Here is a 17,997-nt window from a genome sequence, read left to right as displayed (position 1 = left end):
AAGGTACAGCAGTTTAGAGGTGGGAGGAGCAGCATAATGCCAAGCTGATGCCAAAGGAAGATTTAGTGTTTACTATAAAATAGGACAACTTGGCCTACTGTCAGTATAAGAGTGTTATCATGGCAATTAATAATGTTACTCAGAGATGAAGGGTGACCAAATTAATATGCAAAGCTCTTAGCACAATGTCTGGTACATACATTGGCTATAATTATTATTTTGATAAATTATAGCATCCCATATAATGGTCAATGGATTTTTTGAAGTATGTATTGACATGAAAAGATTTACAATATATTTTAAAGTAAAAAAATTTGATTCAATTTTTGTAAATTATATATGCTCAATTTTGGTAATGGAAAAATATTTGAAATACCACAGTGGTTCTTTATCGATGGCATGTTGGGGTAATTTTAATTTCTTTGTTATGCTTATGAAGATACTCAATTTTTAAAATTTATCATTTTGTTACTGAAAAACATTTTAATTAAAAAAACAAACACAGCTATAGAAATATTTCTTTCATTTTTGTCCTAGAAGAAACATCAATACCTGTTCATGTGGTTCAACACCGTGTTAAGTTTGTTGAATGGTAGGTTGGTTAATAACTAGACAGAGAGTCTGAATATTATTTTGAGTCCTCATTACATAAGTGCTATCCCATCAACCTGTATGACTAAAAATCAGAGCAGGCCCAGAGAATGGAAAATAAAGCTAGCAAAAGTAAGAAAAATGTAAAGAATTGCCTCGTATCCTTTTTCCAGTTTTTTTTAATTATTATTAAACTGTATCTTTATATTTAAAGCAGATTTCTTTAGACCACATTTTAATTGACCTTCTTTCCAGTGAGGTAATCTTCATCTCTCAGGTAGAATGTTCAGAGTATTGACATTTAATAAAATTATTAAAATTATTAATATGTTTAGTTTAAATCTACCATCTATCCCATTTTCCCCATGTTCTTTTTTCTTTTTTCTTTTCCTACCTTCTTTTGGACTGATTTTTTCTACTCTATATACCTCTTTTTCTATTTTTATTTGATTGGTTGATCTAGGGTGTACAGTAGGCATTTTTAACTTATTACAATTTACTTTATACTTCATTGTAGCTGATTCAAAAGTCTTAAGTCCTTTTTAGAGGATAGATAGTATATAATAATTATATTAGGATTAATGAGTAAGACATGTCTATTAAACAAAAATACAATCAATGAATCTTTAAGTAAGATAGAGTATGGACCTACTTTTCATTTCAGGAGTATCTGAGTCACTTCTATGCACTATTTATTATAAGATTTCTCCTTTTCCTCTTGTCCTATGGCTCTAGAGAAGCAGCACACTGTACAATAACAGAAAGCATGTGCTTTGGAGTCAGGCTACTGTTTTCTCTGCTGTGACTCAGGAAAATTACTTAAAATGTGTGAACCTCATCTGTAAAAAGGAGGTAATAATATTCATTTTCAGGAACTTTATGAGGATCAAATGTCAACATATATGTAAATGCTTTGCTAATACAGAGCACATGCTAGTGAATGATAGTAGGAAGATTTCTACACCTTTTCTTTTTTTGTAAGTTTTAAATAGCATCTTTTTGTCAAATTTATCTTGGAGTCGAAGTGAATTTTTATTCCTCTTAAGCTTCCCCCATCCATCCCTCCCAAAAAGTCAGGCTCCAAATCCTGGCTCTGATACTTACTATATGAAGTTGGGTAAGTCATGGATTTTCAAGCCTTGGCTTCCTCCTTCATGAAATGGAGACATTTTTCTTCATGAAATGGAGATATTTTTGTCACAACTTTTTCAAATAGTGATTGTAAGAGTGAGTAGGACACTCATTTTTAAATGGTTCTACCAATGGTATATAATTATCCTAATTTGATATACTTCAATGATGACAATAAGGTTAATAAATACAAGAGTTTGTTACTAGCTATTGATCCAAAACATATGACATAAATTCTTCCCCTGTTGAACTTGCAGTCTAGTTGGAGGGAGATGGGTGAAAATTTGTGAGATCATATCAGATCTAGTAATAATGGGTAGCATGTCGTTACTAGATGAGGGGCACAAACAATAGGGAAGAGAGAAGTTTGCGGACCCAAGGGATAAGAAAAGGCTTTCATCTTGGTGAAGGGGAACAGAGCCAGGGTCATAAAGATGGGTAAGAATCAAATGAGTGTGAGGGGAGGGGAAGGACAGAACAGACCTAGAACTACAGCAAAGGCTCGGGTGAGGAATGCAGAGGCTGCCGTGTTTATACCCAGAAACCAGAGAACCCACCAGTGTGGCTGGGGTATGGCCTTGTTGTGGGAGGCGGGGCCAGATAGGTACACCAAAGTCTTGAGTTCCTCGGTGAGGCATTGAAACACTTTTCTGTAACTTAAAACATAGTGGGAGGGAGCAGGATAGAGAGGGATTGGACACTATATGAGGAAAACAGTGTTAAATTTAGTCAGACCCCATAATTGGCCATTCCACTGAGTTAACATCTAGCCAAAAGACTGTCATTCTATTAAACTGACAACTAGAAACCTACAAACATATTTTTGTAAGTGTTGTAATTTTTCAGGAATATAGCAAAACATTTTTGTATAACCCTATTTATCTGGAGTAGTCAACAAAATATGCATGTTTTATATAATAAGAGAATGTTTTGCAGGAAACAGTATGTCTCTAGACAATTATTGTTTTACATCATTGGAAACATTACATAAGTGCCACACACTCTTTCAAGATAGAATATGGAACCTGAGTAAGAAGACACTTTCCTTCCAAGGCTGCTTTCCCATAAACTACCGACGCTGGAAATGGATTGCTCCAGAACAGGGCTTAGGCTTCCATTTAAAAGACAATTTGCAGGCTTTCTCTTCGACTTTTCCCTCTCCAGGTTTTTTTTTTTTCCCCATTCTTTATTGACTAGTTTCCTCTTCATAAGGGAAAATGTGGTAGCAAAGTTTTGCAGGTGAAGTAAAAGTTATTTTTAGCCTTTTTTATAAGCTACTGGGGAAAATTGCATTTCATTTACCACGTGTCATAATGGCTCTAGATGGAATGGAAAACTATTAGAACTGAGTAACTTGAAGATCCAGGCCAGTAATATAAATTTTGTCAATTCAAAAAAAAACTCAGGGACAGTACTCACCAGAATCATTATTTTACTTAAACTTATAACTAGTTTGACTAACTTGACAGGCTTGAATTTAGTTGAAATTCAATTCAGTTTTGGAAAACACTCAGGCTAATGGAATTAACTAGTTATTTGACTAAATTGACTCACAGTGTGAAATGGCTAGTCAGTTTAATCAAAATGTTCCAAATGATCGTGCATGCAGATGTGAAAGGAGACAGTTGAACACTCTTTCCTGACTATTTATTAAACAAAATAACAAGTGTAAAGAGTTTTTAAAAATATATGTATAATATGAATAGCAGATTATATAAAATGAACCAGAAAGCAAGCAGTTTCTGCCCTGAGATTAGCATTCAGCAATTTCACTCACAGAGTCTGGATCTTCTAAATATATTTGCCAGATCTCTGGTGAAACTAATGTCCCATCCTGGGCCTTCCTGACTACCCCTTTGATATTTCTTTTTATTCTCTGGAAAGCCAAAGTATTTTGAGGATCTGTTCTGTTCTAGAAACATCTTTATGCTTTACTCTTAATGCATACACAGACTATTTTCCAATGGCGTGGGGGTAGCGGTGGAAACAGGAGATCGGATCTTCTGTAATGTGTCCTAACGATAGACCAAAATATTTTCAGCCTGGGATATATAATTTCCAAATTTTTTTGTCACAAAAAGAAAAGAAAGCAAGGAGGGAGGGAGAGAAAAAGAAAAGACAGTTAATAAATATTTGAGAAAAAAATATTGTATATTAAGTGTAATCAACATCATATAAAATGAGTAGGAAATTGAACCAAATTAAAATATAAAGCAAAACCAGTGCTTATCATAATTCTTTCTCCTTTTTTGCAGTTTTATTAAGATGCTATACTGCTTCTTTTTAAAGAAAAGGACAGATTTTTAAAGACACAGGATATGTTCAGTAGCATGCTGGACTCTAGAAATAGGAGTTTTGAATGCTGAGGCTGAATGTTACTGTCTTTTGGGAAATGAGTTTAGTAAATGAGTCCTTCTTATTTTGGAGAAAGAGAAAAGTTGAACAGTCTGAAGACTTCGTAACAGTGAAGCCCCACTCTGAAGAGCCTTTGAGGTGAGTGAAATGAATCAGAAACATACGGATTACATTTTGCTTTGAGTGCCGCAGGGCTCAGAGTGTTGGGCTTAGTACATTTTAGATTTTTCCCAATACAGAATTGAAAAAATACTATTGCCTGAAGCACTTTTCCAAACCCAACTTTTACTAGGATTCAGCTCAGGGAACTTCTTGCCCCTCTTCCATTAGAAATGCAAATGAGCCCAAAGCGTCAGTCTTAGAATGCTCTCAGGGAAGGTTTGCGTGATCTATTGGAGGCAGCTGTATAGGTGGCATCATTTATGAGAAAAGAGACCCTGTTTTCAACTATTGAGATGATGACTCATAAAATTCAACTACTAGGATCTTCTCCCTTTGTCTGAAACATATTTGTGTTCTGTCCAAATGCCTCTTCCCCTGAGCAAAGGCAATTCACAATGGAGTAGTAACTCCAGTGGGAATGAGGGCTTTAGGTTGTCTCCAGTGTAGGGCAGTGGGAAAGATTAGTCCACACTGGAAGCCTCTCAGATCCTCCAGAAGAGGAGACCCTAGTACTTCCGCTAAAATGGATACAGGATTCATGCTTCCTCCCTACTGCAAAGGCAATGGTGATGTTGGGACTAGATTTCAGTTGATTGACCTATGATTCAAATAATGAAGATAACACGAATGTTAGATGTTTACTTTATATGGATAATCTACTTTTGATACATTTTATGACCCCATTCTTAGATACTCTGATTAAATTTTCTAGGATAGGGTATGGATATTTAGTGTCCAAAAGAGAACAGGTACACCAGGAAATGTTTTCAAGAGTATTGTAAATAGCATTATTCTTATAATTAAAAAAGCAAAAAACCTGAAAACAGCCCAAATATTCCTAAGCAGTGAAATGGAAAAATAACTGTACCATTGTCATACAGTGGAAATTCTCTACAGCAGTGCACGGAACTGTGGACATAGTTATGAACATATAAACATGACAACATATTAGACATACACGGAGTGGAGACTCCCACTGCAACAATCACCCCTTGTGCCCCTGAAGACCAGATGTAGCTGCCATCGCTGCCACTCCCATCAAGAGATTTGTTTTCTGTCCTTGGGGTGAGAGTGTCTGACTGGCAAAATGGGCCCCTGCTTACAAGGCAGCCTGGTAAAGAAAATCTCTGTTACTTTCCAGTCCTCTAGTGGCAGGTAGATTAGGGTATTGATTATGAGGTAGGAAATTTTCAAAATAGAGGGAGAGAGATTGGATGCTGGGCCCCTGAAAAGAATACCAGACTTTATCACATAGACTCCAAGAGAAAGACATGAGATACAAGAAGTAGGAGTAAACCAGATAACCAGTAAACTCATCGTTAAGTCTTATATATGAATTATACATTTATGTATGTATCGTCGTCGGCAGCCATCCGTCTCGAGAGACGATGGTGTAGCTTCTTAAGAGTCTATCTGCACCGCCGAGAATGGCTGTGCAGTCCGACTCGGGAGTGACACGGTATCTGTCTCCTCCCGTGTTGAATCGACATCTTGCGATGACGCTGGAGTGTCCTCTCCAGTGAAGCTGAAGCTACAGAGCCTGGGCGGGGTGATATGGAGGGTCTGCTGTTGCCCATGCAGCAGACCCCCCCTCTCTTCGCAGCTGAAGGGTCCAAGGGAAAGACGGAGTCAATACAGCTTGGCTTCAGGTGCGCCGCAGGAGTTGCCGGTGTTGACTACAACGTCAAACCGCCTTAGGGACTCCGGCTCCGGATTTTCTGTCGGGGTTTACTCCCTTAGCCTTTCCCCTGAAGAGGTATGCCGCAAGGCAGCGGAGGTTTTTTGGAGTCAGAGTTTTCCTTCTCTGTATGTATGTATATATGTACATAAACATAGAACTGCTATGTCAAATACTAAATGCCTTTCTAGTTTTGATAGATATTACCAGAATTGCTCTTTGAAAACCTTGTACTCTTTATAGCCCATCAATACTGAATGATAGGAGCATTCCTTCATGTCTTTACCAGCACAATATCAAACTTTTCAACACAGCCAATTGGATGGGTGAGAAATGCCATTTGTTAATTTTAATTTGCATTTCAAAAAAATCAGTCAGTTAATTTAATTATTAGTTGGGACTTTTATGTGTAACAGCCATTTGTATTTTTCTGTATTTTCTTATTTTGCTCATTTTTATAGTGTGTGACCATATTTATTATTTTTGTATTGTGGTAAAATACATGTAACATAAAATTTACCACTTTCACTATTTTTAAGTGTATAAATCAGTGGCATTGGGTATTTTCACATTGCTTTGCAAAAATCACTGTTATCGAGTACCAGAGCTCTTTCGTGGTCCCAAACTAAGACTTTGTACCCACTACACAATAACTCTGTTTTATTATTAATTTTATGAGCTCTTTATATATTAATATTGCTTGTAATTTGGCATTTAAATTCTCACAATAATCCTGTGAGGTATGCATTTGCCTTTATGATTCACTCTAGTTAGAGTTTTACCCTCAGCACTCAACTAAAACTGCTCTTCCTAAGTTTGTCAATGACTTTCATATTGCTAAATCCAATAATTAACTTCAATTCTCATCTTATTTGCCATATCAACAGAATTTGACACAAATGATCGCTTCTTTTAGTAAAACCTTTTCCAGTTGGATTCCAAGATGCCACAACCTCATGGTTGTTACCTCATTTGCTACTCCATCTCAGTCGCCTTTGTCAAGTTTTTTTAAACTTTGAACAGTCCAAGTCTTGGTATTTGCATTACTTCTCTTCTTTGTTTATGTTCACTCCTTTAGTGATCTCTTCTAGCCTAATGCTATCATCTATATGCTAATGACTACCAAATTTATGGCTCCACCCCAGATCTCCACCCTGACCTCCACACATATATATTCCTCAATGTTTCCACACATATATTTAATATGTATGACAACCCTAACAGGTTCAAAATTAAATGCCTGGATTACAGGTGTTTATAATAGTAGAATAACTTGGTTGGACTATGCTTCCTATGAATAGCAATTAAAAAATCTGGACAAAATATTTTAAAAACACATTTGAAAGCTCTGTAGAGCAAACAAATGTGATAACTGTGGGGAAGCTGGCCTTTGAAAAATAGAAATTATATATGGCAGCATGTGCATTTTTATGGCTATTTGTCACTCCCTCCCTCCCCAATCTATTGGAGGCAGGGCTAGTCACAGACTGTAGAATTGAGATGCCAATTGACAGAGATTTGGGAGAGCAGAGTGACTTGAAAATTAAGGCGGGAGATGGGGGGAGAAGTACCAGAAAGGAGGGAACTACAGAGGGATCAAACATCAATAATATAAACATAACTTTTCCAATGACTGAGTCATCAGTGAATTGTGAATGTTCTGGGGATATTCCAGTCTTAGATACTGTTGTTGATAAAACCCAACTTTGTCTGAAAATGTTTTTGTTTCGTCTTCATTTTGGAAAGATAGTTTTCCTGGGTATATAATTGTAGACAGTTTTCCTCAGAATTTTCACTGTGCTTTGATTTTCATGTTGCTATAAGGAATCTGATGTGAATCCAACTGTTATTTCTTTGAAGGTAATCCTTTATTAAAAACTGCTTTTGATATTCTTATTTCTCTTTTTTATTCTGTAATTTTATTTATAGATGCAGATTTACTTTCTGTTTCAGATTTGTTGTGGTTTCTGAATCTGAGAATTTGTGACTTTTATCATTTTGGAAAAAATTATCTTTCAAATTTTATTCTCTTCCACTTGTTCTAGTTTTTTCTTCTGGAACTTTCGATAAATGTTTTCTAGAATTTATATTTTAACCTTCCATGTTTCTTTAAGTTATTCTATCACATTTTCATATTCCTCTAAGCAGTAAGTAAGTACTTCAGTGTGAAGTATACTATAAGTAACTTCTTTAAAGCTATTTTCTAAGTTTACTAATTTTCCATTTAACTCTGTCTACCCTGCTCTTTAATTAATCCATTGAGTTTTTAATTTTAAGACTTATGAAACTTGCCCTGGCAGTGTGGCTTAGATGGTTAGAGCACTGTCCTGTAACCATAAGGCTTGTGTTTTCAATTCCCGGTCAGGGCACATACATACCTAGGTAGTGGGTTGAATCCCCAGTCTGGGGCATATGATCCCTGGTCAGGGCGCATACAGGAAGCAACCAACAGATGCTTCTCTCTCACATCAAGGTTTCTTTCTCTCCCTTCCTCTCTGCCTTCCTCTCTCTGAAAGAAATGGAAAAAAAAAAATCCTCGGGTGAGGATTTTAAAAAAGTTATGAAACTTTTTATTCCTAGATGTCTATTTCTTTGCTATTTTTTCAGGATGTCCTTGTTGTTTTTCACAATGTATTGTTTCTTGATCACATTGTTAATCCTCTGTTCATTTCTTTGCACATTTTAAAACATATCAATTGTATATATTTTTTTCTGACAATTCCTCCCAGAAGTCCATGAGAGCCTAAAGCGTTTGTTTGTGGTTTTGTCAACTTGTATTCGTTTTGATTTGATTCTTAGAGTTTTGTAATTTTGGTTTCTCAACTCCTACTCATTTCAATTACAACTGTGTGAATTCTTCAAAGTTCATGTTACAGGTAGAATTTGCTTTTATTTCTGCCAGGCACTTGTTCCATGATCACTGTAAATTAATATTTTTGTCTCAAGGCTTCCTAGATCACCCAAGTAATATAGAAATAAACCTGAAATTCATGTGAGCACAGAACTGTGTTCACAGATTCTCAAGTGAGACTTTTTTCCTCACAAGAGCTTACAAGTTTCTCCTTTTACCTGTAGGCTGTTTTCTACACACCCTTTCATGGAAGCTAGGCTCCTTTTAAAGTTCTTGATTACATATAGGAGTCTTAATTTCAACGCCATACCTTGCACAGTCCCAAGGTTTGTTTTATGTTTTCATGTGCAGCAATTAAAGTGTATTGAGTCACAAAGACAATCAAAGGCCCTGAGAGCAGTGAAAGCTTCTATATGAGTCTGTCGTTTTTTATTTCCATCCCCCCTTAGTTTTTGGCCACTAAGGATTTTCTTTACTCTGTTGTAAACTTAGCCAACCCTTTAAGTCTTTATTATATTTTATTCTATGTTTCCAGGTATTGTGGAGCAAGTACGTTTTACAAGACATTTAGCTGGTAATTCCCTGATATGGATCACAAAGTAAACCTAAGTCAACCTGTTCCTTATAATAGTACAACTCTGATTTCAGATGATTTTTGGAACCTCAATATATTAAGATAAAAGTTACAATATATTAAATAAAATCAGAACTTCTTTGGCTACAGCTCGGCAAGCCCAGACTCTGTGTTTGGAGTTTTTGTCATTCTTCATGGCAGCATCCAAGATACCTCCTGAGACCTGTAGGACTACCCAGGTCACACTGAAAAAAAGTTTAATCTTCACCCATCCCCTTATTTTCAAAAGAAAAAATGCCTAAAATTGTTGAGCTTGCGTTGTTCAAATTTCTCTTCTTAGACTGGACCCATGCCAGAGATTAAAATGAAGAAAGATAATAAATTCAGGAGAATATCTCTTTTATTGAATCATTTGGTTTCCTATTTATAAATACAAATTGGGGCTTAAACATAATATTAAGGTTAATGCATTTATACCATTCTATTAAGTTTATATTCAGGGTTACCTCGATTTCTGAAATAACTATACCCATGAAATATTTAATGTAAAATCCGTATATTACTTTCATTGTAATATCAGAGCTATATCACCATGGGGAAAATAGTATGGCTCCAGGATTCAAAACTACCTTAAAGAATGGAGAAAATCTATTATGAGTGCATATTAATAAAAAATCCCTTATAATAAAATATTATCTCAGTAAAATATTAAACAAAAAAATTGAACATTGCAAATTAAATTATAAATGAGATATAGAATACAGAAACCTCATTTCATTCATTAAGCACTGCAGGCCTTAACAAATTTTATTTATTATATCCAGAAACCCCCTCACATTCAAAGACAGCTGAATTGAGCATGTCTTCTTTGATGGTTCATTCTCTGGGAGTTTTTGGTTCACACTTTTCCCTGGTGTGTTAAGACAGATGACAATGTAGTGGAGTAAAAAGCTGGTCATAGACACATAGTCTTGGATTTCTATAACAGGAACCTCTGTTAGAGTAAAGCCCTCCCCCCTACATTTTGTCCTCTGGCCACAATTATAGGCCAATATCTTTGCAGAGGCTGATTCCTGAAGCCAGAGCCAGAAAGATTTGTGATTGGAAAGGTTGGAAAAGTGGGATGGGGTGGAACGACCACATGGGTTGGGGATTTGTTTGTTTCCTTGGCAGGACAGCAAGAGCAAAGACAAAGACATGAAAGTGAAGCAGGAGAGAGGGAAGGGAGACAGACCAAAAAAAAAACACAAAGCAAGATGGAAAAAAAAACAAAGTGCCTTAACTCAAATGAGCAGAGTCAAATTTAAGAAAAGGCACTTGCATGCTTCAATTCCTCCCAACTCCCTCACCCAGTGGCCAGTATTTTGTGTATTTTTGATATGTCTTAGCTTCCTTACTAGAATCTACATTTCTTAAGAGCAGGTTAACTCCTGTGTTCACATCCATCACATCTTACATAGGACTTCACACATAGCAGATATTTATTTAATGAAGAAATAAGTGCTTCTGGAAGAAATCAAATTTCATATTGAGATGCCTTGCAGGAATCACTTCAAGTATTCCTGTTAAATTATATTGTGTCCATGCCCTGGCCAGGTAGCTCCATTGGGTAGAGCATCATCCTGAAACAGCAAGGTTGCAGGTTAGTTCCTGGTCAGGGCACATGTAAGAATCAACCAATGAATACATAAAAGAAGTGGAGCAACAAATCAATGTTTCTCTCTGTGTATGTCTCTCTGTCTCTCTCTCTCCCCCTCCCTCCTTCCCTCTCTTCTTTCTTTCTCTAAAATCAAATAAAATTTTAAAATAAAAAATAAATTATATTGTGTCCAATTTGACTCTTCAGTTATACTTCATCTAATATGTCATATGTGGTTAATCTCCATAGCCTTGATTTTCCAAATGTCTCCAGACATTTCTCCTACATGGGAAGGGCCAGTTATAGGAACATAGCTTACACTTCATAATCTCTTCTGGAGCCTAGAGTTGGCTTACGTCATTTGGTGTGAGGGTTAAATTGCTAGAACTAACATTTGTAAGCCATCCCCGAGAGGCCAGGACTGTTCTTAAAGTTTTCTATTCATCCAATTAGTTAATTCTCTCAAAATATGATACTGTGTGGTAGGATTATAACCAACAAAACTTAGAGACATTTTCTAGATTAAGTAATTTTCTCAAGCTGGTTTGCCAGTGAGTGGGAGAATAAGAATTAGGAGTGTAAACTGAGGTTGACCTCATTCAGTAAACATCTATGGCAAACCCATTCTGTTCCAGTGGGTTAAAATGCAGAACTCTGTCCCCAAGGAGTTTTTAGTGTACCTGAGGTGGCAGACAAGCAGGACGGTAGAGGACTACAATGCTGTGTGGTAAGAGCTATGTGAGAGCCAAGCCCAGTGTGCTACAGCGGGGCTTCAAGAGAAGATGACATTGAACTGAGTCTTGAGGGATGTTTGAAACTTAATCATATACAAAAAAGAGCAAAATAGATTAAAGATAGGGGCCATAATATACATAAGATACAGAAAGGCAAAACATTATAGGTCTTTGGACATGATGAATATTCAATAGTAACTTTATGAAAGAGTGAACAAGTGAAAAAATAGATTGTTCATCTACTCAGAGAGCTATCAAGAGAGCCCAGACTTCTGAGTATATGTTGTGCAGAGGAGCTAGAAAAGTAATAAAAGTTTGTGTATCCATCTCATAAATTGGGATGAAATCACCAGGAGATAAGAGTTGAGATCCAGTGATCTCAAGGAACACTGGATATAAGAGGAAAAAAGAAGAGCCTAAACTGACCCCAAGAGGGATAACCAGAGGAGGAAAACCAGGAGGAGAGAGGGAAAGGTGTGATTGACACCAGCCCCAAAAGGGAGTGGTCACCCTTCCCAAAGGTCATAGAGAAGACACCTGAAATTAGTCCAGAAAGTGGTTCTGTTTATTTCACAACAAGGTGACCCTGGAAAGGATGACAGGGTAGAGGCATAAATCACAATGTAGAGGGTTGCAGGACAATGTGAGGAGTAGGGGACAGTAAAGTCTTTCAAAAAGCTTGTCCATAGAGTGAAGAGCTAACCCAGGACCATATCTGAAGAAGGGTCACACATATATGTGTTATGAGTATTTTATCCAAGTCTGAGGCTCATTGGCTTGTTGTCATAATCATGTCTGTCTATAAGCTGAAGTTCTTAATTTTGATGGAGTCCAATTTATCATTTTCTCTCTTTGTGATTAGTGCACTCTATGACCTTTCAGTGAAATCCTTGTCTACCCTGAAGGTCATGACAATGTTTTTCTGTATTTACTGCTAGAAGTTTTATAATATTAGCTCTATGTTTAGACCTATGATTCATCATAAATTAATTCTTGTATATGGTGTGAAGTATGAGTCTCATGAGGCTCATTTTTTCTATGAATACCCAATGATTCTATCATCACTCTTGAAAATTCTTTCATCCCTGAATTGCTTTGGTTCTTTGTCAAAAATTAATCTGACTACGTAGCTGTGTGTTTCTGTCTAGCCTCTGTATTCTGTTCCATTAATCTATTTGCTTACCCATTTGTCAATTCCTTATTATCTTAATTAGCATTTTGTCTTGGTTCTAATTATTCAATTTTTAACTAATGCTAGTTCATTTAACTCTCCATAATTATGGAGACATTTGCCATTTTTTCATTTTTTCATTCTATCATAGGGAGAGATACATTTACAGAAAGAAATCTGTATTAAACAATGAGCTAAATCATTCACTCAATAAACATCTATTGATCACATACTACCAGCTTAGCAGTGTGGAATACTGAACTCATGTCGAATTTCACTTTTGCTACCGGAAACCTGAGTTTCTCCCCTTAACCCAATGTCATCCACATAACATCGTTCTCAAACAACACATTCACTGCTAATTAGTTGGATCCTTTTCTTTTGAGCATTTTTCCACCAAAAAAAATAAAAGGCACAATAATATGAATAGTAATACCTTACATTAACATAGTGCTTTCAACTTTTCAAAGTGGTATTACATCTATTATCTTGTTTTTCTCTTCGCATTTCTCTGTGAGTTTAGGAGAAGCAAATAATTTTATCTGACAAAGAGACAAGTAGATCACCATCAAATGACTAGAGCTAGGAGCCTTCCCCTTTCCCATCCCTCCCAACTCTCTGCCTGCCCACCCCACCCCCCACCCCTCACATTACTCTCTCTCTCTCTTCAACATCTTATCAGTACACATTGCACTTGGAAGACTTCCAATTTCAGGTAATACTCCTGGGCTCCATGTTAAACTGCCACAATAGTACCTTATGTTGGAAGACTACAATAGATTGTCAGTGTTATCTTCAAGTGCTGATAGAGATTTATGAATGGGGATGGAGAGAAGAATCATGTTCATTTTCACTATTACAGCTGCCTGCAGAAGAGTCATAAAATTTCTGACACTTTCTTCATCCTTTTTGCAAGGCATCAGCTGTCAGAGGGAGGTTGCCCCTTCCCACCCAGCTTTGGAATGAAGTGATAAATGTGTCAGAAAGCTCATGCTGGGTGCAATCTTTTGCCTTGTAAACAGTTTTCATTGAAACATACATAAAGTTTGCTGGGTTTTTTTTAAAGCCTCCATAAAGGTGCTTGAAAAACAACACTGTCCCTGATAAATGTCCCCTCTATTGCAGGCCTTTTAAGGATAAGGGCTTGTTTAAAGAAGTAAAGATGTATGTGTAGCTAGGTATCTTGAGTCTTATTTGACAAGAGGCTGACCAGGATGTCAGGGCTGTTGTTTTAACATGAGGAAATAAGACACCAGAGTTCAGAATTTTCCTGAGTTCATCTTCTTCCAGCCCCTCTCTTTTCCACCTCTAATCTCTTATTGCAAACAAATATCAGGCCTCTAAAGACATGGGCACATTGAATGCATTTTTTTTAAAGAGTTTTAGGTCAGTTTATTTTTTTCAGTGCTTACTGCAGAAAAGGACCCCATTTCGTATTCCCACTGGCAATGTAGACAGAATGAGGAAGGTGTAATTGGCATCATGACAGGAAGTGTGCTAGGGACTGAGAAAACATTTTGCAGAATTAGATTATCAAGAAGGTAAGAGGGGAGAGGGAAGAACGTCTCTTAAGGCAGAATACAGGATATAGCACATGCCCATTTTTCACCAGAAGGTGAAAGGGATGTGTTATCCTACCAAATCAGGAAACAAAGACTGCTAGCTTAAACAGAACCTGAAGCAATCAGTCTTTAACTTGTACTACTACTACTATTACTACTAGTATTATTAAATTGTATATTACTGACCAAGCTTCAGGGTAAGGGGGATAAAGTCAGCATTGGATCATAATGTTGGATCAAGCATACATCTACCGTACTCTTAATTTCAAAGTCACTCAGTCTCATCAGCAGAGAGACTAAATGGTTTATCCAAACTCACACAGACAGGAAGGTGTCCAAGCAAGAAACTAAGTCTTTTTGAGTTAGTCTTCTTTCCCATGCTTGTCCAGTTTGTTAGAGTGTCCTGACAGGTCTTCTGCTTTCATTCTTCCATTTCATTCCTGCTGCCAGCATGTTTACCAAGGCTCTCAGCACTTTGCATCCAGGGTCCCCTCACTCTGGTCTTGTCTTGCCTTACCCATCCTGGACTCTGACCTTCAGAAGAATGGCTCTCACTGTGTCATACCTAGTCATCCCTGCTCTCCCTTGACTGCCTCTTTCTCAATGTCAGTCAAAAATCCCTTTAACTCAAGCCCTTCTGTATTAGGTCTCTAGGGCAGCCATTACAAAATACCACAAACTGGTTGTTTTAAGACAACAGAAACTTATTGTCTCATAGTTCTGGAAGCTAGAGTCCAAAATCAAGGTGTCAGCAGGGTGATGCTCCCTCTGACTCTTGCGTGCCTCCTTCTGGCTTTGGGTGATAATGCTGGCAATTTTTGGTGTCCTGTGGCTTCAGCTGCATAACTGCAACCTCTGCCTTCTTCATCCCATGGCACTCTCCCCATGGGTCTCTGTTTTCATGTGGTCACTTTCTTATAAGCACCCAGTCACATTGGAATAGGGACCTGCCCTACTCCAGTAGGATCTCAGCTTAACAAATTGCATCTTCAATGACCCTATTTTCAAATAAGGTCATATTCTTAGGTTCCAGAAGTTAGAATTTCAACATTCTTTTTTGTGGAGAGGAGCCATATTTCAACTCATAACATCTCAAAGTGGCCACACCCAACCTAGCTAGTTTTAAACCCCAAGACTCCCAACTTGTAGCCTCAGTCTGGTTTCAAGTGTGCAATAGAGACTAGCCCAGTGATAGCACCACCATGAGGGAAGAGAATTTGAGTCTTGAGGAGCACGTCTACCTGGGAATGTGATTTTCTTAAGGCCTCCTGAAGTATTAGCAGCTGGATGGGTTGTGGTCAAGGTGAGCATGACAGTACTGGGTAGGACTGCATGTTCTTCCTTGTCTGAGGCCCACCATATTCACTCCCACTTCCAGGGCTTGACTTACTATGTTTCTTTCTAACCCTAAGTAGCATCCATTCTACCTACTCTTCAAAATCCATCCCCAAAATTTGCACAGTCCACATTTCCTCAGAAGCTTTAGTACAACTACCCAACCTTCATTTTTTTCATTCTCGAGCCCTAATGGTACCTGCAGCTTACATACCACAACTCTGATCTTTTTTTTTTTTTTTATTGGGGGAGTTATGTAAGACATCATTTGGGTTTTAAAAAGTTTTCCAGCAAAAGAAAAGTTTTGAAATCTCTAATCTAAGTTAGTATCCCCATTTTACAGACAACTAAACTGAGATGCAGCAGACTATCTTATCCTCCATGACAAAGCAAATTTTAGAACTAAATACCTTATTTCTACTAGAAGTATACCTACTTTATCTCACATAGTTCTCACAACACACTTGATGAAAAGGTATTGTTATTATTTCCCTTTCAAAATTAAAAATATATATATTTTATTCAAAATAAAATTCTCATGATTTGCTGAGCTGTGCCATTTAGCAGGGACGGGGTTACATTCTGAAGCATCTCTCATTCTACTGCACCGCACTGTCTCAGAAGAATCAGGACTTCTGGAGCTAGACCATGAAGATGATTTAGTTGACCCACTTTTATGATGTTTGTGGCAGGAAAAGAACCTAGACCGCTAATCATAAACTCATTAAATGCTGGTTAGCATTATGATGTTGTTACAGGACAGGGGGCCTGGCTTTGAGTGGATCTGCCTATGGCCAGCTGGGAGTGTGTGGGTTCTTGACTATGAGGATACAGGTGTCTATGAGGCTAAGTTAGGCCAAATTAAGCTAAGGGTCTGAAAAGGTACCCCCCGCCCCCTTTTTTTTTTCTGGCCTTGGACAGGAGATCTTCTCTGATAATGAACAGGGATTCCTAATCTCTTTCCCCTTGAACATCATGACCCTGACTCCAAGGTGCTATAAGGAAGGTGATATATAAAAAACTGAGGTAGAGATCTTTCAGGTTTCAAGTGGTTGTTAAATTTTTGCTTTTGCATGACTTTGAAGTAGCCACAGGAGCCAGTTAGTGTCTCTTTGTATCAGTTATGGGTATCATGAAACTGTCTCACCAATAAAAATTTAAAGGGGTACCTTACTTGTTTTCCCTAGATGATATTTCTCCTCAGCTCAGTAAGCATAGCATAATTTCTGAATTCTGATCATGTGCTGCAGTATTTAGGTATAGAGACAGGTAGAAAATTGTCCCCAAAGTAAGCAACTATTTAGAAAAGGGGAAAGGCTAGTATGAATCCAGTGGTATTGGATTGAAATTTGAGGTATTGAGATGAAATCATGCTTTTGTAATATATATACAAAATTATAGACACAAATAATTATAGGTGTCTCTGTGTGTGTATACATCTGCTAATATACATATATGTATTTCCTGGCTCTGTCCAGTGAGAGGACCTAGAAGAAATAGCATTCTAGTGACAACAGGCACACCTAGTATCCAGATCTTGGTTTCTAAATACCATTTTCCAATAAAAGGAACCTGGGCTTTTTGCATAAGTGATTGATATGAGGGCTGGGGAGAAAATACAAGATGAGCCTGGAGTATCTGTGGTGCTACAAAGTCAGAAGTGCTCAAAACAGGATGGGATCTGCTGAAGGGCACAGAGCTCTCAAAGGCCAAAGCCATAATAACCTGTACAACAATAAATAATAATACTATTGGATTACAGTCCATAAAATAAATATTCATGAGCACATGCTAATATAAATAATTGAATAAGTAAATGCATAGGGAAGAATGAACAATTATTCCTACAAAAGAATTCCAATTAATCATTGTAAGAGGAATGTGAAAAATATATAAAACCAACATTACAATACCATAGTAATAATTGTTTTAAGCAAGATCCACCAGTGGATGCTAAATGTAGTGGGCAAAAGTTTGAGGAGAAAAAGAATATTTGTATGGTCTAAAACTGCCTCTCCTGAGATTTTTATTTATTACAAAGGGAAAAAGAGTAACTTTACAGTGTTGAAATCCTGCGGGCACCACCTTCACCAAATAATGATCAAGGTCGACTTTGACATCACGTTCACCCTGTTATGCACTTATAAAGGTGGCAAGATTTAACACATCTTGCCAAAAATCCAGTCACTATAGAACATCAAACGAACTCAAACT

This window comes from Furipterus horrens, unplaced genomic scaffold (assembly GCF_987537825.1).
Source record: "Furipterus horrens unplaced genomic scaffold, mFurHor1.1.pri manual_scaffold_3, whole genome shotgun sequence".
Lineage (NCBI taxonomy): Eukaryota > Metazoa > Chordata > Mammalia > Chiroptera > Furipteridae > Furipterus > Furipterus horrens.
Note: the sequence above shows the minus strand (reverse complement) of the source record.